The sequence below is a fragment of the Salmo salar genome, chromosome 27, assembly GCF_965601325.2.
Source record: "Salmo salar chromosome 27, fSalSal1, whole genome shotgun sequence".
Lineage (NCBI taxonomy): Eukaryota > Metazoa > Chordata > Actinopteri > Salmoniformes > Salmonidae > Salmo > Salmo salar.
This window is the reverse complement of record NC_138317.1, coordinates 16407172-16434629: the sequence shown is the minus strand read 5'-3', so window position 1 is coordinate 16434629 and position 27458 is coordinate 16407172.

Genomic DNA, 27458 nt, shown 5'->3' with positions numbered 1-27458 from the left:
GACGTTCAGAGGAGCTAGCCAACAACACAGCTAACACAATCAATTCAAACTGAAGCTGGAAACACTGCAAACTAATCAAAGGAAGATGGCGCCGATAGAGATGCCAGCTTCGCTTCAAGTCCTTAGGAAACTGCAGTATTTCATTTTTTTATGCATTATTTCTTACATTGTTAGCCCAGTGTTATTACATACAGCTGGGAAGAACTATTGGATATCAGAGAGATGTCAACTTACCAGCACAACCAGCACTACGACCATGAATACGACTTTCCCAAAGCGGATCCTTTGTCTGCACCTCCCAGGGCACTTGAACTGATTCCAGAAGCTGACCCAAAACAACGCCGTCCGAGGAGAGGGTGCTGGAGCGGTCTTCTATTGAGGCTTCGGATGCGTGCACACCACCCTCCGCTTCCGAGTATATTACTCGCTAGTCGATGAAATTAGTGCAAGAGTTGCTTCCAAAGAGATATCTGGGATTGTAACATACTCTGTTTCCCGGAGACATGGCTAGCTGGGGACATGCTGTCGGAGTCCGTACAGCCAACTGGATTTTCAGTGCATCGCGCCAACAGGAACAAACATCTCTCTGGTAAGAAGAAGGGCGGGGGAGTATGTTTCATGATTAACGACTCATGGTGTAATAGTAACAACAAACTAGAACTCAAGTCCTTTTGTTCACCTGACCTAGAATTCCTCACAATCAAATGCCGACTGTATTATCTCCCAAGGGAACTCTCCTCGGTTATTGTCACAGCCGTGTATATCCCCCCCCCCCCCCGCAAGTGGATTCCAAGATGGCCATCAAGGAACTTCCCTGGACTTCATGCAAACTGTAAACCATATATCCTGAGGCTGCATTTATTGTAGCTGAGGATTTTAACAAAGCTAATCTGAGAACAAGGCTACCTAAATTCTATCAGCATATCGATTGCAGTACACGAGTGAGTAATACACTCAACCGCTGCTACTCTAGCTTCTGCGATGCATACAAGGCCCTCCCCTGCCCTCCCTTTGGCAAATCTGACCATGACTGCATCTTGTTGCTCTCGTCCTATAGGCAGAAACTAAAACAGGAGTTGCCCGTGCCCGTCTATCCAACGCTGGTCTGACCAATCGGATTCCACGCTTCAAGATTGCTTTGAACACGTGGACTGGGATATGTTCCGGGTAGCAACAATAACATTGACGTATACGCTAACTCGGTGAGCGAGTTTATAAGGAAGTGTAGAGGAGATGAATATATAGGAGATAATTAAAACCTTCCTTAACCAGAAACCGTGGATTAATGGCAGCATTCACGCAAAACTGATGCATGTACCACCGCATTTAATCATGGCAAGGTGACTGGAAACATGACCGAATACCAACAGTATAGGTATTCCTTCCGTAAGGCAATCAAACAAGCAAAGCGTCAGTATAGAAACAAAATGAAGTTACAATTCAACGGCTCAAAGACGTATGTGGCAGGGTCTACAGACAATCACGGATTGCAAAAATAAAACTATCCCCGTTGCAGACATTGATGTCTTGCTTCCAGAAAAATTAAACAACTTCTTTGCCCGCGTTGTGGACAATACAGCACCACCGACAGGGCCCGCTATTCAAGACTGTTGGCTCTCCTTCTCTGTGGCCAACGTGAAAAAAAACATTTAAATGTGTTAACCCTCGCAAGGCTGCCTGCCCAGACGGCATCCCTAGCCGTGTCCTCAGAGCATGCGCAGACCAGCTGGCTGGTGTGTTTACGGACATATTCAATCAATGCCTATCCCGGTCGGCTGTCCCTACATGCTTCAAGATGGCCACCATTGTTCCTGTTCCCAAGAAACCTAAGGTACCTGAACTAAATGACTATCGCCCCTTCGCACTCACTTCTGTCATCATGAAGTGCTTTGAGAGACTAGTCATGGATCGTATCACCTCCACCCTACCTGTTACCCAAGACCCATTCCAATTTGCTTACCGCCCTAATAAGTCCACAGACGATGCAATCGCCATCACACTGCCCTATCCCATCTGGACAAGAGGAATACCTATGTAAGAATGTTGTTCATTGACTAAAGCTCAGCATTCAACACCATTGTACCCTCCAAACTCATCATTAAGCTTGAGACCCTGGGTCTCGGCCCCGCACTGTGCAACTAGGTCCTGGACTTTCTGACGGGCCGCCCCCAGGTGGTGAAGGTAGGAAACAACATCTCCACTCCGCTGATTCTCAACACTGGGGCCACACAAGGGTGTGTTCTCAGCCCTCTCCTGTACTCCCTGTTCACCCGCGACTGCGTGGCCATGCACGCCTCCAACTCAATCATCAAGTTTGCAGACGACACTACAGTGGTAGGCTTGATTACCAACAATGATGAGACAGCCTACAGGGAGGAGGTGAGGGCCCTCAGAGTGTGGTGTCAGGAAAATGACCTCTCACTCAATGTCAGTAAAACAAAAGAGATGATCCTGGACTTCAGGAAACAGCAAAGGGAACACCCCCCCATCCACATTGACAGGACAGCAGTTGAGAAGGTTCCCCGGCGTACATATCACCGACAAACTGAAATGGTCCACGCACACAGACAGTGCTTCTACACCTGCATTGCTTGCTGTTTGGGGTTTTAGGCTGGGTTTCTGTACAGCACTTTGAGATTTCAGCTGATGTAAGAAGGGCTATATAAATACACTTGATTTGATTTGATTTGGTGAAGAAGGCGCAACAGCGCTTCTTCAACCTCAGGAGGCTGAAAAAAAGTGGCTTGTCACCGAAAACCCTCACTAACTTTTACAGGTGCACAATTGAGAGCATCCTTTCAGGCCGCATTACCGCCTGGTAAGGCAACTGCACCGCCCACAACCGCAGGGCTCTCCAGAGGGTGATGCGGTCTGCACAATGCATCACCGGGGGCAAACTACCTGCCCTCCAGGACACCTACAACAACAAATGTCACAGGAAGGCAAAAAAGATCATCAACGACAATAACCACCCGAGCCACTACCTGTTCACCCCACTTCCATCCAGAAGGCGAGGTCAGTACAGGTGCATCAAAGCTGGGACAGAGAGATAGAAGCTGTTTTTCAATCTCAAGGCCATCAGATTGTTAAACAGCCACCACTAGCACAGAGGCAGCTCCCTACCTACAGACTTGATATCTTTGGCCTCTTTAATAAATTGAACACTAGTCACTTTAATAATGCCAATTTAAGAATGTTTACATATCTCGCATTACTCATCTCATATGTATATACTGTGTACTGTATTCTTCACTATCTATTCTTTACTATTATTTACCTGTGTCCGTAATGGGTCCGCGGTCAAACGACCACCCCTCATCACAGTCAAACGCTCTCTAAAACACTTCAGCGAGCAGGCCTATCTAATCGACCTGGCCCTGGTATCCTAGAAAGATATTGACCTCATTCCGTCAGCAGAGGATGCCTGGTTATTCTTTAAAAGTGCTTTCCTTACCATCTTAAATAAGCATGCCCCAATCAAAAAATGTAGAACCAGGAACAGATATAGCCCTTGGTTCACTCCAGACCTGACTGCCCTTGACCAGCACAAAAGCATCCTGTGGCGTACTGCATTAGCATCGAATAGCCCCCGCGATATGCAACCTTTCAGGGAAGTTAGGAACCAATATACACAGGCAGTTAGGAAAGAAAAAGCTAGCTTTTTCAAACAGAAATTTGCATCCTGTAGCTCAAACTCCCAAAAGTTCTAGGACACTGTAAAGTCCATGGAGATTAAGAGCACCTGCAAAATCAGGATCCCTACAAATCAGCTGGGCTAGACAATATGGACCCTCTCTTTCTAAAATGATCTACCCCTCTTGTTGCAACCCCTATTACGAGCCTGTTCAACCTCTCGTATCGTCCGAGATCTCCAAAGATCGGAAACCTGCCGCGGTCATCCCCCTCTTCAAAGGGGGAGACACTCTAGACCCAAAGTGTTACAGACCTATATCCATCCTGCCCTGCCTTTCTAAAAAGTCTTTGAAAGCCAAGTTAAACAGATCACCGACCATTTCAAATCCCACCGTACCTTCTCCGCTATGCAATCTGGTTTCCGAGCTAGTCATGGGTGCACCTCAGCCACGCTCAAGGTCCTAAACGATATCATAACCGCCATCGACAAAAGACAATACTGTGCAGACGTATTCATCGACCTGTTCAAGGCTTTGACTCTGTCAATCACCACATTCTTATCGGCAGACTCAACAGCCTTGGTTAAGAATGTTTACATATCTCGCATTACTCATCTCATATGTATATACTGTATACTGTATCCTTCACTATCTATTCATAACTATCTATTGCATCTTAGCTGCTCTGCCACTGCACATCATTATATTTTATACTTATACAGTTGAAGTCGGAAGTTTACATACACCTTAGCCAAATACATTTAAACTCCGTTTTTCACAATTCCGAAAAAAATTCCCTGTTTTAGGTGAGTTAGGATCACCATTTTATTTTAAGAATGTGAATTGTCAGAATAGTAGTAGAGAATGATTTATTTCAGCTTTTATTTCTTTCATCACATTCCCAGTGGGTCAGAAGTTTACATACACTCAATTAGTATTTGGTAGCATTGCCTCTAAATTGTTTAACTTGGGTCAAATGTTTCGGGTAGCCTCCCACAAGCTTCCCAAAATAAGTTGGGTGAATTTTGGCCCATTCCTCCTGACAGAGCTGGTGTAACTGAGTAAGGTTTGTAGGCCTCCTTGCTCGCACACACTTTTTCAGTTCTGTCCACACATTTTCTATAGGATTGAGGTCAGGGCTTTGTGATGGCCACTCCAATACTTTGACTTTGTTGTCCTTAAACCATTTTGACACAGCTTTGGAAGTATCCTTGTGGTCATTGTCCATTTGGAAGACCCATTTGCAACCAAGCTTTAACTGATGTCTTGAGATGTTGCTTCAATATATCCACATAATTTTCCTACCTCATGATGCCATCTATTTTGTGAAGTGCACCAGTCCCTCCTGCAGCAAAGCACCTCCACAACATGATGCTGCCACCCCGTGCTTCACGGTTGGGATGGTGTTCTTCAGCTTGCAAGCCTCCCCCTTTTTCCTCCAAACATAACGATGGTCATTATGGCCAAACTGTTCTATTGTTGTTTCATCAGACCAGAGGACATTTCTCCAAAAAGTACGATCTTTGTCCCCATGTGCAGTTGCAAACCGTAGTCTGTTTTTTTTTTATGGTGGTGTTGGAGCAGTGGCTTCTTTGCTGAGCGGCCTTTCAGGTTATGTCGATTTAGGACTCGTTTTACTGTGGATATAGATACTTTTGTACCTGTTTCCTCCCAGCATGTTCACAAGGTCCTTTGCAGTTGTTCTGGGATTGATTTGCACTTCTCGCACCAAAGTACGTTAATCTCTAGGAGACAGAACTTGTCTCCGTCCTGACCGGTATGACGGCTGCATGGTCCTATGGTGTTTATACTTGCATACTATTGTTTGTACAGATGAACGTGGTACCTTCAGGTGTTTTGAAATTGCTCCCAAGGATGAACCAGACAGGTCTTGGCTGATTTCTTTTGATTTTCCCATGATGTCAAGCAAAGCGGCAATGAGTTTGAAGGTAGGCCTTGAAATAAATCCACAGGTACACCTCCAATTGACTCAAATTATGTCAATTAGCCTATCAGAAGTTTCTAAAGCCATGACATCATTTTCTGGAATTTTCCAAGCTGTTTAAACAGCTTGTGAATTGGGGGAAGGGAATGCCCTTACTGTCTACTCAGACTCAGCATATGCTATTGGGGTTTGTTTGTCTGGTGTGGGATTTGGAGAGGAAGAGAGTTTACTTATACCACAGGCACACCTATTAAAAGCAGACCTTATGTTGAACAGTTGATTGAAGCTATGTGAAAACCTAACACATTGGCTATTGTTAAGGTTGAGGCACACATGGATTGGTGTGATTATGCTAGAATTGGTAACAGCATAGAATGTGAGTGTAGGAAACACCACTAATTGCCTGTCTTACACAGGCCTAAAAACAAATACCAGTAGGTTTGATGTACTGGATGGGCAACAATTAATAACTAGGGTAAATATGTCAAACATAGGCAAAGGCATGGGGACAACTCCGGATCATCTCTGGATCTGTGGGGGTAATGGCTAAATTTCCCTCCCCATGGGATGGAAAGGGTGTTGTTATATGGGGAAAACTGAACTAACAGTAGCAAAATTACTTGCTTCTGAGCTGCTGAACAGTTCTTTGCAAATTAGTTTCAGATCGAATGGTGACCGGTCCGCTCCTGATCCCCAGGATCGTCATTTTGGTCGGCGTCCTGCGGCAGGAGCTGCGTGTCGGGGAGGGGGTATTGTTACATGTGCTCCCTCTCCGGCCTCTTAGTCACCAGGCTGCTCGTTACGGGTGCACACCTGTCACCATTGTTATGCACACCTGTGCGTCATGAGACTCACCTGGACTCCATCACCTCCTTGATTACCTGCCCTATATATGTCACCTGCCTTATATATGTCACTCCCTTTGGTTCCGTCCTCAGGTGTCATTAAATCTGTTGCAGTTTAATGTCGGTGCACTGTTCGTGTTTCTTGTCTTGTTCATTTATTTATAAAAATGTATTACCTCCCTGAACTTGCCTCCTGACTCTCAGCGTACAGCGTTAAAACGATATAGTTGATTTGAACCATGACCAGCCTTTCAAAGCACTTCATGGCTACAGACGTCAGTGCTACATGTCGGCAGTCATCTAGGAAGGTTACCTGGATGTTCTTGAGCACAGGGACAATGGGGGTCTGCTTCAAACATCTAGGTATTACAGACTCAGTCAGGAACAGGTTGAAAATGTCAGTGAAGACACTTGCCCATTGGTCAACTAATGCTCGGAGTACTTGTTCTGGTAATCCGTCTGGCTCTTGTGAATGTTGACCTGTTAAAAGGTATTACTCACATCGGCTACAGAGAGCGTGATCACACAGTCATCCGGAACAGCTGGTGCTCTCATGCATGCTTCAGTGTTGCATGCTTCGAAGCGCGCATAAAAGTAATTTAGCTCATCTGGTGGGCTTGTGTGACTGGGCAGCTCACGGCTGGGCTTCCCTTTGTAGTTCGTAACAGTTTGCAAGCCTTGCCACATCCGACAAGTGTCGGAGCCGGTGTAGTAGGATTCAATCTTAGTCCTGTATAGGCACTTCGCCTGTTTGATGGTTCTGGGGCATAGCGGTATTTGTTATAAGCGTCCAGGTTAGAGTCCCGCTCCTTGAAAGCGGCAGCTCTACCCTTTAGCTCAGTGTGGATGTTGCCTGTAATCCATGGCTTCTGGTTGGGGTATGTACGTACGGTCACTGTGGGAACGACATCATCAATACACTTATTGATGAAGCTGGTGACTGATGTGGTGTACTCCTCAATGCCATCAGATGAATCCCGGAACATATTCCAGTCTGTGCTAGCAAAACAGTCCTGGAGCTTAGCATCTGCATCATCTGTCCACTTCCGTATTGAGCAAGTCACTGGTACTTCCTGCTTTAGATTTTGCTTGTAAGCAGGAACAGGATAGAATTATGGTCAGATTTGCCAAATGGAGGGCGAGGATGAGTGCTTTGTATGTGTCTCTGTGTGTGGAGTAAAGGTGCTCTGTAGTTTTTTTGTCCCTCTGGTTGCACATGTAACATGCTGGTAGAAATGAGGTAAAACTGATTTATGTTTTCCTGCATTAAAGTCCCCGGCCACTAGGAGCGCCGCCTCTGGATGAGCATTTTCTTTCTTTCCTTTTTTTTAGGGGGTGGTCAGCTTTAATATTTCGGATAGATTGTTGCTTCCATCAATGTAATTTTCTGCATCATTTCCAATTCCCCATATATTTTTTGGGGTAAATGTATATATCTACATACATACATACATACATACATACATACATACATACATACATACATACATACATACATACATACATACCATACATACATACATACATACATACATACATGTTGTCAGGCGGTGAGTGTAGCTGGTGCATGAAGTCAGGCGCAGGAGAGCAGGGATGAGTGAACAACGCACTTTACTTCGTTCTCCACCAACATCAAGGCGGTGACCCGATCCTGTAGGTTCATGCTCTACAACATTCGCAGAGTACGACCCTGCCTCACACAGGAAGCGGCGCAGGTCCTAATCCAGGCACTTGTCATCTCCCGTCTGGATTATTGCAACTCGCTGTTGGCTGGGCTCCCTGCCTGTGCCATTAAACCCCTACAACTCATCCAGAACGCCGCAGCCCGTCTGGTGTTCAACCTTCCCAAGTTCTCTCACGTCACCCCGCTCCTCCGCTCTCTCCACTGGCTTCCAGTCGAAGCTCGCATCCGCTACAAGACCATGGTGCTTGCCTACGGAGCTGTGAGGGGAACGGCACCTCCGTACCTTCAGGCTCTGATCAGGCCCTACACCCAAACAAGGGCACTCCGTTCATCCACCTCTGGCCTGCTCGCCTCCCTACCTCTGAGGAAGCACAGTTCCCGCTCAGCCCAGTCAAAACTATTCGCTGCTCTGGCACCCCAATGGTGGAACAAGCTCCCTCACGACGCCAGGACAGCGGAGTCAATCACCACCTTCCGGAGACACCTGAAACCCCACCTCTTCAAGGAATACCTGGGATAGGATAAAGTAATCCTTCTAACCCCCCCCCTTAAAAGATTTAGATGCACTATTGTAAAGTGGTTGTTCCACTGGATATTATAGGTGAATGCACCAATTTGTAAGTCGCTCTGGATAAGAGCGTCTGCTAAATGACTAAAATGTAAATGTAAATGTAAATAGCACACAGTAAACATACCAATGTGCGAACAATAACGGGTGAAAACAGCACCCGGAAAAAAACAGCCGGCTAGAAGCCCGGCGATGTCGACTGCCGAGCGCCACCCGAACAAGGAGAGGAACCGACTTTGGCGGATGTCGTGACAGTACCCCCCCCCCCCCCCCCTTGACGTGTGGCTCCAGCAGCGCGCCGACGCCGGCCTCCCCTGAGGTGGAAATGCGGTACCCTAGGAAGGAGACAGCCTGCTGGAAGAACAGGCATTTCTCAGCCTTGACGTACAGCTCATGCTCCAACAATCGTCCAAGCACCCTGCGCACCAGGGACACATGCTCGGCTCGTGTAGCGGAGTATATCAGAATGTCATCAATATACACCACTACACCCTGCCCGTGCAGGACCCTGAAAATCTCGTCTACAAAGGCTTGGAAGATTGATGGAGCATTCATCAACCCGTACGGCATGACGAGGTACTCATAATGCCCAGAGGTGGTACTGAACGCCGTCTTACACTCGTCTCCCTCCCGGGTACGCACCAGGTTGTAAGCGCTCCTGAGATGTAATTTGGTGAAGAAGCGCACCCCGTGCATTGACTAAATCGCTGTGGCGATGAGCGGCAGCGGGTAACTGTACCTCACCATGATCTGGTTGAGACCTCGATAGTCAGTACACGGGTGCAGACCTACCTCCTTCTTCTTTACAAAAAAGAAACTTGAGGAGGCAGGTGAAGTGGAACACCGAATGTACCCCTGACGTAGGGATTCGGAGACATATGTCTCCATAGCCGCCGTCTCCGCTTGTGACAGGGGATACACGTCACTCCTGGGAAGTGCGGCGTTTACCAGGAGATTTATCGCACAATCCCCATGTTAATGGGGTGGTAATTGAGTCGTCTTCTTCTTACAGAAGGCGAGAGCCAAATCGGCATATTCAGGGGGAATGCGCACGGTCGAGACCTGGTCTGGACCATAGTAGCACCAACGGAAACCCCTAAACACCTCCCCGAGCACTCTCATGACCACCCCATGAGAGCCCCCCATTGTCACGAAACAGTGGGATCATGACAGACTAACCAGGGTAGGCCTAGCACCACGGGAAACGCAGGAGAATCAATAAGGAAGAGACTGATTCTCTCCTTCTGACCCTCCTGCGTCACCATGCCCAGGGGCGCGGTGACCTCCGTAATCAACCCGGACCCTAATGGTCGACTGTCTAGGGCGTGAACTGGGAAGGGCATATCTACAGGAACAATGGGGATCCTTAAATTATGGGCAAATGATCTGTCAATGAAATTCCCAGCTGCGCCTGAATCGACGAGCGCCTTATGCTGGGAATGCGGGGAAAACTCAGGAAAAGTAATGTTCAAAAACATGTGGGCAACAGAGAGCTATGGGTGAGCATGGTGCCGGCTCACCTGGGGTGACACGAGAGTGCCCTGCCTGCTGCCTCGACTCCCAGAGGAACCTCCCCAGCATTGACCGGAACCTCCTCCGGTCTCCCTAAGCGCAGCACCTCCCAGCTCCATGGGCGTCGGAGCGGTGGTGCTGGGGGATGGAACCGACAGATCCCGATCTGGACGCCCGCGGGTAGCCAGCAGGTTATCCAACCGAATGGACAGGTCCACCAACTGGTCGAAAGTGAGGGTGGTGTCCCTGAAGGCCAACTCCCGATGGACGTCCTCGCGCAAACAGCAACGAAAGTGGTCATTCAGGGCCTTGTCGTTCAATCCAACGCCAGCGGCCAGGGTCCGGAAGTCCAGAGCGAACTCCTGGGCGCTCCTCGTCCCCTGCCTCAGATGTACGAGACGTTCTCTCACTCTACCCTCAGGCGGATGGTTGAAGACTGCCCGGAAGCGGCGGGTGAAATCTTCGAAGTGGTCCATCGCCGCATCTCCTACCCCCCACACGGCGTTGGCCCACTCCAGGGCTCTCCCTGAGAGGCATGAGATGAGGGCGGACACGCTCTCTCGGTCCGAAGGCGCCGGGTGGACGGTTGCTAGGTAGAGCTCCAGCTGTAATAGGAAACCCACCCTAGGAGGGCAAGACGAATCCCACTGGAACCGGGTGAAAGAGGGGCGTGTAGTGGAAACCTTGGCGGAGGCGCTGGAGGACCTCCCTTTCTCTCCCAGCGATCCATAGTCTGTATGACGCGGTCCATGGTGGCGCCGAGATGATGGAGCATCGCCGCTTGATCCTGGACGCGCTTCTCGACCCCAATAACAGGGGTACCTGCTCCTGCTGACTCCATCACGTTTCTTGGTGTGTGATTCTGTCAGGCGGTGGGTGTAGCTGGTGCATGAAGTCAGGCGCAGGAAAGCAGAGATGAGTGAACAACGCACTTTACTTCAGAAATCGCACACAGTAAACAAACCAATGTGCGAACAATAACGGTTGCCTCAAAACACGGGTGAAAACAGCACCCGGAAAAAAACTGCCGTAAACGTACCGACCTGAACAATAAACAATCACACACAAAGACATGGTGGAAACAGAGGGTTAAATACATGACCAGTAATTGGGAAATGAAAACCAGGTGTGTGGGAAACAAAGACAAAATGAAAAGTGGATCGGCGATGGCTAGAAGACCGTCGACGTCGACCGCCGAGCACCGCCCGAACAAGGAGAGGAACCGACTTCGGCGGAAGTCGTGACACATGTACTCACTTTTTTTAGAATATGCCTTCATTATTCCCCGTAAACCCAACCACCCCACCCCCAATTGGAGTAAACTAATAAACAATAACACTTAGGCTTCTACCTTCAGTTTATACACGCTATACACATTTTACAGACACAATATATTTTACAATAGTTATATTTTGTTTGTTTTTAGTCCTGGCCTTCCTCTATTTCTGATGTCCATCCAGTTTGATTTCTATTTGTAACTTCAATTTCACAAAATTTCTGAACCTATATACATTTTACAGACCCAACATGTTTTACATTTCTTATCTTGTTGTTATTAGTCCCAATCTTCAGCTCCATTCAACCCATCCCATCTATCTCTTAACACCATCTATTTTGGATTTCTATTTGCCATATATTTTTCAACTGTGCTGTGATGCTTCACAAAAGTATTGAATCTTTCTATTCTCATAGCTTCTATAGATTGTAAATGAAAGAAACATTTTTGCTAAAACAATTATTATATTATTGATCGATTGACTATCACTTTTCAAATCATCCAGTTTTGCTATCTGCAGTGTTAGTTCTAGGTAAATGTTGCAATTCTTCAACCATTCTGTTAGGTATACGTAAATGGCTGTAAGGGAGTCAGGCGCAGGAGAGCAGTTATTGGGTAGCAAACGGAGCCTTTTTTAGGTGAACCAAAAACACACGGCACAACGAAATACAATACGGGTTGACATAACCCAGCGCAACCAGCCTATCGTGCACATACATGAAACAATAAACAATCCCACACAAAGACATGGGGGGAACAGAGGGTTAAATACACAACAAGTGATTGAGGGGATTGAAACCAGGTGTGAGGAAAACAAGACAAAACAAATGGAAAATGAAAAGTGGATCGATGATGGCTAGAAGACCGGCACCGCCGAGCGCCACCCGAACAAGGAGAGGATCCAACTTCGGCGGAAGTCGTGACACATTCCTGGACCTGTGACCAAAAAGGAGCTACACATGGACAGTACCAAAATAAATGTTCCTCGCAGCAACATCTGCAGAGCTGGGAAGATTGTATCCCCCATATATATAACATTCTATTGGTTGCAAATTCAAAGTTTTGAAGCACTTTCTTGTTTTCTTCTGGCCTTGTACAGTCTTTGTCCAGTTCGAGGTGAGCAATCATTTTTCTGATATCCAGAATCTCTTTTCGGTCATAATAGAGCTCGTAAGAAGCCCGTAAAATGGCAGCCATCTCCTCCGGCGTGTGATAGCTGCACTTTGTTTCGTTTTACCTTTTTCAACTGACATTTCTTTGTATATATCCATAAAAATATTCCAGCTGATTCATGATTTAGACTGGCTGAGAAATGCTTCCTGTCTGTCTCCTCCCAACAAGTTCATTACTATCGGACAGCTGGAGATTGAATTTGAATATTGAAACAAGGTTGCAAATGTCGGAGAGACAGACAGCAAGGTTTATACAAATCTCCGCTGTTGAAAAGTGATATAATGTCTAGATGCTTCTTATAGTGGAGATTATAAAAGTTTATAAAATGTTTGGCTGGGCTGATGACAGTGGATTGCGCAGTCAGATGGAACAGAGTAAATAGGCATTTTAATGTCATATATTTAACTTGTGGAATAGACACTGGCTGGAATGCGGTTTTAACCAATCAGCATTCAGGATTAGAACCACCCATTATATAAAGTTAACTCTAATGAGGACCCGTTAAAATTCAATTGTGTATTAAAGTGGTAAAAGGTTAAGTATTTGGTCCCATATTTGGTCCCATGCAATGATTACATCAGGCTTGTGACTACAAATTTGTTGGATGCATTTTCTGTTTGTTTTGGCTGTGTTTTAGATTATTTGTTGCCCAATAGAAATTCATGGTAAATAATGCATTGTGTAATTAGAGTCACTTTTATTGTAAATAAGAATAGAATAATAGAAAAAGCTTGATGTAGTCATTGCGTGCTATGAATATGGGACCAAATATTAACTTTTTCCTAGTTAATACACAAGTGAATTTGGCCCAATAACAATGGTTCCCTAAAATGGGGGGACTATGTACAAAAAGTGGTTCACCTGATATGGATAAATATACCCTCAAATTAAAGCTGACAATTTGCCCTAACCTCATAGTCATTGTATCATTTCATATCCAAAGTGCTGGAGTACAGAGCCAAAAGAACTAAATTGTCACTGTCCCAATGACTATCCTACTGATCCTTGACTTCGGCGATGTCATTTACAAAATAGCCTCCAAAACTCTACTCAGCAAATTGGATGCAGTCTATCACAGTGCCGTCCGTTTTGTCACCAAAGCCCCATATACTACCCACCACTGCGAACTGTATGCTCTCGTTAGCTGGCCCTCGCTTCATATTTGTCGCCAAACCCACTGGCTACAGATCATCTATAAGTCTTTGTTAGGTAAAGGCCCTCCTTATCTGAGCTCACTGGTCACCATAGCAGCACCCACCCGTAGCACGTGCTCCAGCAGGTATATTTCACTGGTCACCCCCAAAGCCAATTCCTCAGTTGGTCGCCTTTCCTTCCAGGTCCCTGCTGCCAATGACTGGAACGAATTGCAAAAATCCCTGAAGCTGGAGACTCATATCTCCCTCTCTAACTTTAAGCACCAGCTGTCAGAGCAGCTCACAGATCACTGCACCTGTACATAGCCTATCTTTGCAGCCCAGTATCTCTACTTGCACATTCATCTTCTGCACATCTATCACTCCTGTGTTTAATTGCTAAATTGTAATTATTTCGCCACTATGGCCTATTTATTGCCTTACCTCCCTTATCTTACCTCATTTGAATACACTGTATATAGACTTTTCTATTGTGTTATTGACTGTATGTTTGTTTATTCCATGTGTAACTCTGCGTTGTTGTTTGTTTCGCACTGCTTTGCTTTATCTTGGCCAGGTCTCAGTTGTAAATAAGAACTTGTTCTCAACTGGCCTGCCTGGTTAAATAAAGGTAAAAAAAATCTATATATAAAAAAAAAAGAATACTTTTGGAGCTCACTGTATAGGCCCAGGACCAATTACTAAGATAATGCATTCTTACATGTCTGAATTGATGAAAATTAACATTACATGTTTTGTCCATTGTGTACCATTATGTAGAGTGTAACGCTTGCAATGTCACGGTTGTCGTTGGTTTGGTTCCCGCTGGGGTCAGCCACGCAAAAATGTATGCATTCTCTACTGTATGTTGCTTTGATAAAAGCATCTACTAAATGATAATATAAACTAAGCACTAAAACCATCTCCATGTCATACCATGGCATTCAAACATATAACAAGGAGGATGTTCCTTGTTATGGATGTAGAGGTATGTTCAATAGAACAGATTCTAAAAGAAACTCAAACACCTTTCAACGTCATACGAGACGTCAGGGAGACGTCAGGGAGTGATACAACTCTTTAAAAAAACATGCCATCTTATGATATGTCATCTGATGACAAACCAGACCGGTGTTTAATCAACCATGATCTCTTAGGGTGTGGCTAGTCACAGAACAGTGTAGTTATTGGTGGACAACAACACCAAAGACAACAATAAATCATCAGAAACACAGTTCAAACATCCAAATAGGGTCAAGTGTAAGAGTAAGTTGTACAATTCACATCTGATAAATATAAGTTGTTATGATTGGGTCAATGCAAATCTTTAGTTGGAATGTGTCAAAGAATCCCTGGTCAAAACAGTGACACTCGAGGCATCTTGCCAAAATGCTCTGACTGGTGATTCTGCCCTCTGCAAGATGACCTTAAGTTTTCTCTAAACTGAATACATTTGTACCAGTACATGTCTTAGTTTAGTTTACAATGGCAAGTAGCCATTGAATAAGCAGGATGGAGTTCTATGGAAATAATTCACTTCACAGAGGTGTAAAGGAATGCATCAGGCCAAGTTTGATATTTGAATAGTATAAATAAAGGTAATAAATGCACCTGATTGGTTAAGTTTAAGGAAGAATCCTGTATATCCTGTATATATCCTATATTTGATTCTGACTCCAATTCTGGATGGGCTAAAGTTGTAAAACCTATAAAGTGCTTTTCACATTGCTGAGCTGAACAGAGCTGCACTCACAGCACTGTCTCTGTGAATAGGCTGGTGGAAAATGAGTCTTAAAGCTAGTCACAACCTAAAGAAAAAAATCACACCTTTGACGATTAACATACTGTGATGTGTTTACACCTAGCGAGTATAACTGAAAAGCACACGCATACATCCAGGGCAACATACCTTATTAGTCAAGAAGGCGTGAGATAGTAACAATTGGACATCAATTGGCATCACTCTCGGGAACGTACATATTCACAAGTGATACTCACATGTTGCTGGTTAGAATGAAGCTCCTCACCCAAATTTCGTAAATAAATAGTTTGGGTAACACTTTGTGAATGTTGAAAATGTCATCATGTTTAACAACCTTCATATTTTAACATTATTCATAAGGAACCTTCAAAATAAGTTTTTTTTTTCATTACAGTAATTTATTAAGTTATTATTAAGTTAAGTTGAAATAATCTGGTCTGAGTGAACAGTATTGTTGCTGGTGTCACTGACTGGATTAGTCCTGTGCACCACAAGGCTGTATTAGTCTTTGCTGAGCTAAATCCACTGCATAAGCTTCTGGCTCGATGGGGTTTATGTCAGTATCAGTAAAGCAACTCCTGACCACCGCTGATGTAAAAAGTGCTTTATAAATTAAATGTGATTGATTGATTTGATTGGAGCTAATACATATCTTCAGGTATCAGGAAAAGTTACTCAACACGTTACAATGCCATCAACTGCTCTGACCTGGGTTCAAATAGTATTGAGCCTGTCTGGAGTGAGTGCCAGAGGGGCCAACGTATTGGGATCAGACAGTGAGGTATTGGAGGGGGTCAGGCCACACCTCCTTGTTCTTCTCTCTGTACACTGTGACACATGGCATACAAGAACACTGCTGCACATCAACACTGTGTTCTTTTGGGACTACGACAATAGTTTCATTGTGCCAGGCAAGCTAAATCATCAACTACAGCTAGTTAAAGTATTTGAAATATACTATTTACAGCCAGTTCTGGTTCCAACCCTTTTGCCCTTGTGGCCTTGAGCAAGGCACATAAACCCTTAAACTGCTACCTGGGTATTGCTCTGAGGCTTACCTGGTGCTTCCAGACTGTTGTGTGAATAGTGTGTCAGAGGGTTGGGTACTTTGACAAAAGAAATAAACATGTTTGTTGTACTGATAAAGAAATAGCTTTTCGAGGGGACTTATATTTAGCATATTCCTCAAGAATGATGTTGAATAAATGTGTCATAGTTGTTATGAATGATACTGGAACACTCATCAAGGTGTTATGTATACCCCGCTTTGTTTTAGATTAGCTAATACAACATTGGGATGCAGAAGATTCCCCTTAGTTGAGATTCCTGAAGAAAAAGAGGAACTCCCTGGGAAAGACAGGAAAACTGTGCATCAAGGTTTAACCCTGAATAAAGTGATACTGACAGTCAGCTGGAGAGGGAAAACCTGCATACTTCAGATGCACATTAGTGTTGCCATGAACCTTGCAGACGTTAAATATGCACCCAGAAATAGGTCAATACTGTTATGAAACTGCATTCAGATGCACTGTAATTCTTTTACAAAAAGGTAGTGATCTGAGCTTACATCTTCAATCTAGCAGGTCTACAAATATTTCACTCTGTAACGGCGTTCGTCGGAAGAAGGGGACCAAAGTGCAGCGTGGTAAGTGCTCATGATTTTATTTAACTATGAAACACACAAACAAAACAAAAAGCCAAACCGTTCCATCAGGTAGCGAATACAAAACAGAAAACACCTACCCACAAACACAGGTGGGAAAAAGGCTGCCTAAGTATGATTCCCAATCAGAGACAAAGAGAAACAGCTGCCTCTGATTGGAAACCATACTCGGCCAAAACAAAGAAATAGAATACATAGAATGCCCACCCCACACCCTGACCTAACCAAATACAGAAAAAACACGGCTCTCTAAGGTCAGGGCGTGACACACTCTATAAAATGAATAGGGTTGGTAAGATTGAGATGCAATTAGCTGTGCAGGTGTTACAAAAATAAATTGATAATCATGACAACCTTAACTTTTTGATAGCTTTAATAAAGATTTCAGTTCTTAGACCCTGAGTCCTTAAAGGGGCAATCTGGGATTCAAACAACAACAAAGCAGACACCCCCCCCACCACTTTAGTAAACTTAACCACTCTCAAATTCATAGATGTAACTATGAATGTAAGGACTGACCATCATGATATCAAAATGATGAGGACCAAGGCACCCTTCAAAATACTGAAACACTATTGTAGGTTCATGTTAATGTGAAATAGAAAAGATTTTAAAAACCTGAACACATTTCATTATTATAGAGAGATACAAGTCCTTAAATACAAAGTTTTTTTAATTCAGCCACAAGATACACATTTTTATTCATTTCTCCAAAATATATTAACTGTGAAGTCCGATATGGATAATAATTCCTTCAAATTAAAGCTGACAATCTGCTCTAACCTCATAGTCATTGTATCATTTCATATCCAATGTGCTGTAGTACAGAGCCAAAACAACAAAATTGTCACTGTCCCAATAGTTTTGTACCTCACTGTATAGGCCCGGTCCAAATACTTTGAAAAGGCATTCTAACATGTCTGAATTGATGAAAGCTAGCATTAAAAGTTTTCAAAGGGCCATTATGTACCATTATGTAGAGTTAGTGCTTGCAATGCCACGGTTGTCGTTGGTTTGGTTCCCACTGGGGTCAGCCACGCAAAAATGCATGCATGCTCTACTGTATGTTGCTTTGATAAAAGCATCTACTAAATTATAATATAAACTAAGCACTAACACCATCTCCATGTCATACCATGGCATTCAAACATATAACAAGGAGGATGTTCCTTGTTATGGATGTAGAGGTATGTTCAATAGAACAGATTCTAAAAGAAACTCGAACACCTTTCAACGTCATACGAGACGTCAGGGAGACGTCAGGGAGTGATACAACTCTTTAAAAAAACATGCCATCTTATCATATGTCATCTAATGACAAACCAGACCAGTGTTTAATCAACCATGATCTCTTAGGGTGTGGCTAGTCACAGAACAGTGTAGTTATTGGTGGACGGCAACACCAAAGACAACAATAAATCATCAGAAACACAGTTCAAACATCCAAATAGGGTCAAGTGTAAGAGTAAGTTGTACAATTCACATCTGATAAATATAAGTTGTTAAGATTGGGTCAATGCAAATCGTTAGTTGGGATATGTGCCAAAAAAAATCACTGATCAAAACACTGACATGGGAAGCAACTTGCCAACACTTTCTGACTGGAGATTTTTGCCTCTGCAAGATGACAATAAGTTTTCTCTAAACTGAATACATTTATACCAATACATGTGTTAGTTTCGTTGACTATAGCAAGTAGCCAATATATTAACAGGATGGAGTTCTATGGAAATAATTCACTTCACAGAGGTGTAACGGAACGCATCATGCCAATTTTGTTAGTTGAATAGTATAAATAAAGGTTATAAATGCACCTGACTGGTTAAGTTTAAGGAAAAATCCTTTATATCCTGTATATATCATATATTTTTTGGATTCTTACTCCAATTCTGGATGGGCTTTTCACATTGCTGAGCTGAACAGAGCCGCATTCACACCACTGTCTCTGTGAATAGGCTGGTGGAAAATGAGTCTTAAAGCTAGTCACACACTAAAGAAGAAAATCACACTTTTGACGATAAACATACTCTCTAAAACCTGTGATGTGTTTACACCTAGCAGTTATAACTGAAAAGCGCATGCATACATTCATGGCAGTCAGTGGTTATTATTCAAGAAAGCGTAAGATAGTAACAATAGGTCATGTTGAGTCAGGCATCACACCGAGGAATGTACATGTTCACAAGTGATACCCACATGTTGCTGGTTAGAAATAAGCTCCTCGCACAAGTTGCGTAAATAAATAGTTTGGGTAACACTTTGTGAATGTTAAAAGTATCATCATGCATAACAACCTTAATATTTTAACATCATTCACAAGGAACCTTCATTAGTTATTTTTTAATTCCAGTAAGTTATTATTAAGTTAAGTAAAATTATTTTAAACCAGTATTGTGAACAGTATTGTTGCTGGTGTTACTGACTGGATTAGTCCTGTGCACCACAAGGCTGTATTAGTCTTTGCTGAGCTAAATCCAAGCCATAAGCTTCTGACTCGATGGGGTTTATGTCAGTATCAGCAAAGCGATTCCTGACCACCGCTGATGTAAAAAGGGCTTTATAAAGTAAATGTGATTGATTGATTTGATTGGAGCTAATGCATGTCTTCAGGTATCAGGAAAAGTTACTCAACACGTTACAATGCCATAAATTGCTCTGACCTGGGTTCAAATAGTATTGGGCCTGTCTGGATTGAGTACCAGAAAGATGGGGTTTGCTCTTATGGGACTACGACAACATTTCCATTGTGCCGGTCAAGCTCAATCACCGACCACAGTCCCTTAGAGTATTTGAAATATAGTATTTACAGCCAGGTCTGGTTCCAAACCTTCTGGCCTTGTTGTCTTGAGCAAGGCACATAAACCCCTAAACTGCTACCTGGGTACTGCTCTGAGACTTACCTGGTGCTTCCAGACTGAATCGTATGTCAGAGGGTTGGGTACTGTGCCAGGAGAAATAAACATGTTGTTGTACTGATAAATAAATATCTTTTCGAGGGGACTTATATTTAACATATTCCTCAAGAATGATGTTGAATAAATGTGTCATAGTTGTTATGAATGATACTGGAACACTCATCAAGGTGTTATGTATACCCCCCTTTGTTTTAGATTAGCTAATAAAACATTGGGATGCAGAAGATTCCCCTTAGTTGAGATTCCTGAAGAAAAAGAGGAACACCCTGGGGAAGACAGGAAAACTGTGCATCATGGTTTAACCCTGAATAAAGTGATACTGACAGTCAGCTGGAGAAGGAAAACCTGCATACTTCAGAAAAGTCAATTAAGTACAATGAAGCACGTTTCTGATTAATTGTATTTGTCACCTAATCAGTTTTCAATAAAATAAGGTCAGTACATAACTGTTATAATACTCTCAAACAGATTCTTTGCCCCTCCCTTTCTTTCAATAATTTCTTGTCCATCACAAATCTTTTGCCAGAACACCAAACCAGTTTTCCATACCACGTCAGTACCTGGGGATATTTTTTTTTTAAGCTACGTACCTCTCACATGCATTCCTCTGTCCCTCCCTTTTTCATCACCTTTATCTTGTTAACTTTGGTGCCTCCCAAAATATTACGTCACCTGAAATATAGTAATAGAAGCTAGAAATACATTTTCATGACAGTATGCCTACTGTATCAACAATTGTAAGCTACCTCATCCCCATATTGTTATTTATATATATATATATTTATTTTTTATTTTTTTTGTTGCTCTTTTGCACCCCATTATCTCTACTTGCACATCGTCATCTGCACATCTATCACTCCAGTGTTAATGCTAAATTGTAGTTATTTCGCCTCTATGGCCTATTTATTGCCTTACCTACCTAATCTTACTACATTTGCACACACTGTATATAGATTTTTCTATTGTGTTATTGATTATCAGTTTGTTTATTCCATGTGCAACTCTGTTGTTGTTTTTGTCGCACTGCTTTGATTTATCTTGACCAGGTCGCAGTTGTAAATGAGAACTTGTTCTCAACTAGCCTACCTGGTTAAATTAAGGTGAAATAAAAAAATATATATAAAAAAAAGCTTGAAATAGTTAACAGAAAAAGAAAGATAATGAGATTTTAGAGTAGATAAGGTAGATATTGTGATTGTTTATTGTCTTCACCAAGACCTTCCTCAATTGCTATTTGGAGAAATTACAGAAATAGGAGGCTGGCATTGAAGTGTTTGCTGTAGGAAAGTAATAACCTTTACTGTATAATGGAATATATACATGGAAAAGCTTTGATACATTTAAAAAAGAAACTGCACACAGTACAAAAAAAAGAAATACATACAAATATAACAAGGTAAAATGGTCTCATACTTTCTCCTTTTTGAAGTAACAGTTACATGATTTACAGTGCCTTCAGAAAGTATTGATACCTCTTGACTTATTCCACATTTTGTTGTGTTACAGCCTGAATTCAAAATTGATTAAATGAGAGATTTTACAACATTCTCAAACAGAGAATTAGTGAACATAAAAGTTCAATCAGGAGAAACAACAGGGATTATCCAGTCGCAGTACATTTTAATGATCTACCTTTACATTTTGAGGCATAGAGAAAGTCAAGATATCAGACCAGGGAGTTGATATAAATAATACTCTGAGCAAAAGAGAATGTTTTGGGATTTTCACCCTCCAGACATGATGAAATGCCCATGCATGTTATGTAAATGTAAACATGAGTTAATGCCGCCACTTCAGATCACTCTGACGTTTTTTCTTGTACAGTACCCATTGATTTATGAAAACTTACTTGATAGGTCGATGTCCTCATTGTGGTTTCACTGTCTTGTTTAATACGTTTTATGTATACACTTTATTAGAATTATAAGAATACTTATGAAATGCACATTGTTATGTTTGGTAACATATGCTTGTTTTCCTTATACTCCAATCCCATTCAATGCATTGAACAGATGTGGGTGGAGCAATGTCTACATAAGGGTTCAAATTAAAAATCTCTGACGAAGGCCTCGAGGCCTATATGTAAAGCTTAATACAGAGCAGTGATATTATCAAGAGCAGTGTGTGGGTTTCTTATTTTTTATCATCTTTTGAAGAATATAGAAATTGGATTGGTAAACTTTTGATAGCCAAGATTAAATACTTATGTTTTTTAAGCAGTAAAATGCTGATTTCTCCTGAAAAATTGCAACGCTAATGTGGATTATAATATATTATTTTATGTATTATATTTTATATTACAAAAAATATCCACTTTTGATGAACTACACGAATTACTTTCACAGAATATGTATAGAATTCAGAATGAATTGCTGGGCGGTGGCAGACCATTTGAAAATTTGAAATTACTTTTCCTCTTTTATGAAGTAACATGATTGACGTGATGCAGTAATAGGCTGATTTCTCATGGAAAAAATGCAATGCTGATCTGGATTTTACTGTGTAATTTCACTACGGTGTATAAATCCATGTTCACAGCAGTTATAGTGCCTATTGTGAAATTATTCACACCCTTGAAAACTTATTCACCGAGATGTCTAGCATGCGTAGTTATTCACACCTCTTGATCTGGCACACATAAATGAGTTCAAATCCATTTAGTTGCTTAAAAAGTTACAGATAAAGTTGAAAAGTGTCTACCGTTGCACATTAATAGTGGTTCAAATTACCTGTCAATAAAATTGATATTTTTCTTTCCATTCAGAAAACTGCATCAACTGAGTCCAAAAAAAGACACAGAAAATGACAGCTACTTTTTTTTTTACCATGGTTAAGTAGTACACTGAATTTCATTCTGTGTTTATGTTTCTAACTCATTTTTTACTAAGTGCAAACATCATGCCAACTCGTGTATTAATCCTGAATCAAAATATTAGCAACCAAAAATGCTAGATGGTGACAGAATAGACCATATACATTTGGATAATGTAATCATAATAATGAGCAATGATGTACATATTCTTTGCATATGATGTTACAATGCCTATGATTTTTTTTAAATATGTTTATTCTGACATTTCATTGGGGCAATTTTACATTTTGCCTTGTCTACTGTCAAAAGTCTCACCTCGAATTAAATACATTTGCAAAATACAAAAAAGGAAAATGACTAAGTTGTTAGCGGTATTGTCAGGCGGTGGGTGTAGCTGGTGCATGAAGTCAGGCGCAGAAGAGCAGAGATGAGTGAACAACGCACTTTACTTGAGAAAACAGCACAAAGTAACAATACCAATGTGCGAACAATAACGGTTGCCATAAAACACGGGCGTTACGAATCCCTTTGGCCCAGCAGTCTAGGGGGGATGGATACGAGACCCGTAACATAAATCATGCAAATTATAGTGATAAAGAACAGTGAGAACCAAAAACCACAGACAACTGAAATCTACTGTCAAACTCAAAAGGTTTATTTTAAACACACGGTAAAGGGGTGTGAGAAAAGGGGCTGAGCTGGACCCAAGCAAAGAAACAATAATCAAAAACACCCCTAAGCTAGACTAGCCTATTTCCACAACAGCTAGCTAACTAACAGGATACACACCACACACAAATACAGGATACACACTACCTGTATCCGTAACAACGGGTGAAAACAGCACCCGGAAAAAAACAGCCGGAAACGTACCAACCTTAACAATAAACAATCACACACAAAGACATGGGGGAAACAGAGGGTTAAATACATGACCAGTAATTGGGAAATGAAAACAAAGGTGTGTGGGAAACAAAGACAAAACCAATGGAAAATGAAAAGTGGATCGGCGATGGCTAGAAGACCGGCGACGTCGACCGCCGAGCGCCGCCCGGACAAGGAGAGGAACCAACTTCGGCGGAAGTCGTGACAGGTAAACATTATCACACTGCTGTAACGTCTATTAGTTGAATTATATTACTGTTAAAAAAATACAACTCAGGTGTGGTAATCTCAAAAAGGTATTATAGGTAACATTATTAACAATCAAGGGAATTATTTATGTAGCTATAAATTATAATTGTTTATTGTATATAATAAAGATGTCAAAAACTGCACCATGTTGATGAAAGGTAATCTTGGAAATAATGATATTGTGCGCAATGAACATATTAACCATTCATCTCATAAACCACAGTGTTTTTATGGTGGATTGTCCTTGGAGTTCCGACCACAACTGCAGTTTACACAACTGCAGCTCCTACTACAATGACCACAACTGAAGCTCCTACGACAACTGTAGCTACAACTACAACAACAACTATAGCTCCTACTACAACAACTATAGCTCTTATGACAACCACAACAACACCTTCTACAACAACCACTGCAGATCCTACTACAACAACGGTAGCTCCAATGACCACTATGAATACAGTACCTACTATGACAACTACAACTGCAGCTCCGGCGACAACGACAACTGCAGGACCTACAATGACAACTGCAGGTCCTACAATGACAACTGCAGGTCCTACAATGACAACTGCAGCTCCTACAACAACTACAACTGCAGCATCTACTACGACCACTACAACTTCAGCATGTACAACAACAACTGTAGCTCTTACTACTACAATGACAACTGTAGCTCCTACGACTTCTCCAACTGAATCACTTACCACGACAACTGCAACTTTAGCTCCTATGGCAACCACAACTGTAGCTCCTTTTACAACAACTTTAAATCCTACGACCACGAAAACAGAAGCACCTACAACGCCATCTGTAGCTCATACGGCCACTACAACTGCAGCACCTACGTCAACAACCACTGCAGCTCCTACGACCACACAAACAGTAGGCCCTACAATGACAACTACAAGTGAAAATCCTACGACAACCACAACTGCCACACCTGCTACGAAAACTAGAACTGAAGCTCAAACGACCACTACAACATCAGCACCTACTCCTACAATGATAACTGTGGCTCCGACAACAACTACAACTGCAGTACCTACTACAACCACTAAAACTGCAGCACCTACTACTACAATGACAACTATAGCTCCTTCAACAACTACAACTGCAGCACCTACAATGGCCACTACAACTGCAGCACCTACAACAACAACTGTAGCTCCTACTACTACAATGAAAACTGTAGCTCCTACGACTTCTACAAATGAATCACCTACTACGACAACTGCAACTTCAGCTCCTACAACAACCACAACTGCAGCTTCTTTTACAACAACTTTTAATCCAACGACAACTGTAGCTCGTACAACAACCGCTGAAGCTCCTACGACCACTACAACTTCGTCACCTACTTCAACAACCAGTGCAGCTCCTACGACCACTACAACAGTAGGACCTACAATGACAACTACAAGTGAAAATCCTATGACAACCACAACCGCCGCACCTGCTACGAAAACTAGAACTGTAGCTCCTACAACAACTAGAACTGTAGCTCCTACGACAAGAACTGTAGATACTACGACAACTACAACTGCAGCACCTACTTCAACAACCACTGCAGCACCTACTACTACAATGAGAACTGCAGCTCCTCCTACAACAACTTTAGATCCTAAAACCACTACAACCAAAGCAGTTACAACGACAACTGTAGCTCATACGACAACAAATATAGCTACTACTACAACAACCATAGCTCTTACGACCACTACGACTGTAGCACCTACTACGACAACTACAAATGTAGCTCCTACGACAACCGCAATTTTGGCTGAAGCTACAACCACAACTATAGCTCTTACTACAACCACAACAGCAGCACCTACATCAACCACTGCAGCTCTGACTACAACAACTGTAGGTACTACGACAACTACAACCACTGCAGCTACTTCGACCACCACTACAGCTTCTAATACAACAACTGCAGCTCCTATGACAACCGTAACTGCAGCTCCGACTATAACAACTGTAGCTCCTACGTCAACTGTTGTGCCTATGACCACTACATCTACCGTACCTACAACAACTACAGCTCTTACTACAATAACTGTAGCTCCTACAACCAGCACAACAACAGCTGCTATGACAATCAATGAATCTCTTACTACAACAACTGTAGGTCCTAATACTGCTACAACTGCAGAATCTACTATGACAACTACAACTGCAGCTCTTACGACAATCACAATTGCAGCTCCTATGATAACTACAGCTCTTACATCTGTAGCTCCTTTGACAATAAGTGCATTTCCTGCGACAACCACAACAGCAGCTTCTACGACAACCAAAACTGCAGCTCCTACGACAACATACAACTGCAGCTCTGACGATGACAATAACTGCAGCTTCTGCAACTACCACAGCTCCTACTACAACAACCACATTATCATCCCTTGTGGCATCGCTATCATTCTGGTACCCCTGTGGAACCTGCTATGTGTTCGTATAGGCATGTGTTCACTTGCGTACTGTGTATACTGTTTACATATTTTACAGTGTATTTATTTAAAAAATATGCTAAATCTCTGCAATGATTTGATTTTACATGTGCATCATACTTCTCCATCTTTGTTCTGCAGTGCATTTTATGTGGCTGCTGTGCAGCTTTAAGGAAACGCTGGCACAGACGCAGATCTTACAATGTACAGTACACCAGAAGAAACGGTCTCTTCTGAGGTGACAATGCTAACATCTGTGGCCAATTGTAATCACAAGAACAGCCAATCATCTATATCTGCTAATCACGGGACTTTAATGCATGGAAAATCACTTGACTACATAGGACTGCATCTGAGAAGATCAAGTGAAAATTGATAATAGGCTTAAAAGGCCACATGTTTTTGTGCAATGTACTACTTTTTATATTATGCATCTGATTGTTAATCAAAGTTACAGCTGAGCTGAAAAAAGTATTTTTTTATATTTATAAGTTATGTCATTTGTGGTTTCAAGCTGTGCTGTCCACTTACTAAAACAGTTATCATTTATTTATTTCATGTATAATAAGCTTCATTCCAATATTTATTTTTTGTTTGTTATTTCCTCTCTTGATTAACTATGAACTAATTTATTTTAAACTTCAATACAGTACATGTTTCTTCAACTTATAGTTTGACAAATGTAATGAAAATACAAACCAGTATTACGATCAAATTTTATGAAAAGGTTTGACTCCAGGGTGATTATAGACAGCACATCTACACATCAAAAGTAGTCAAAATTGTTCGACCTGGCACCTTGAAAATCTATTTAAAGCCCCAGGGCTATCTTCTATTGCCCCACCCCTACCTTGTCACAAGACAACAGATTGGCTCAAACGCATTAAGAAGGAAAGATCTTCCACAATTTAACTTTTTACAAGGCACACCTGTTAATTGAAATGCATTCCA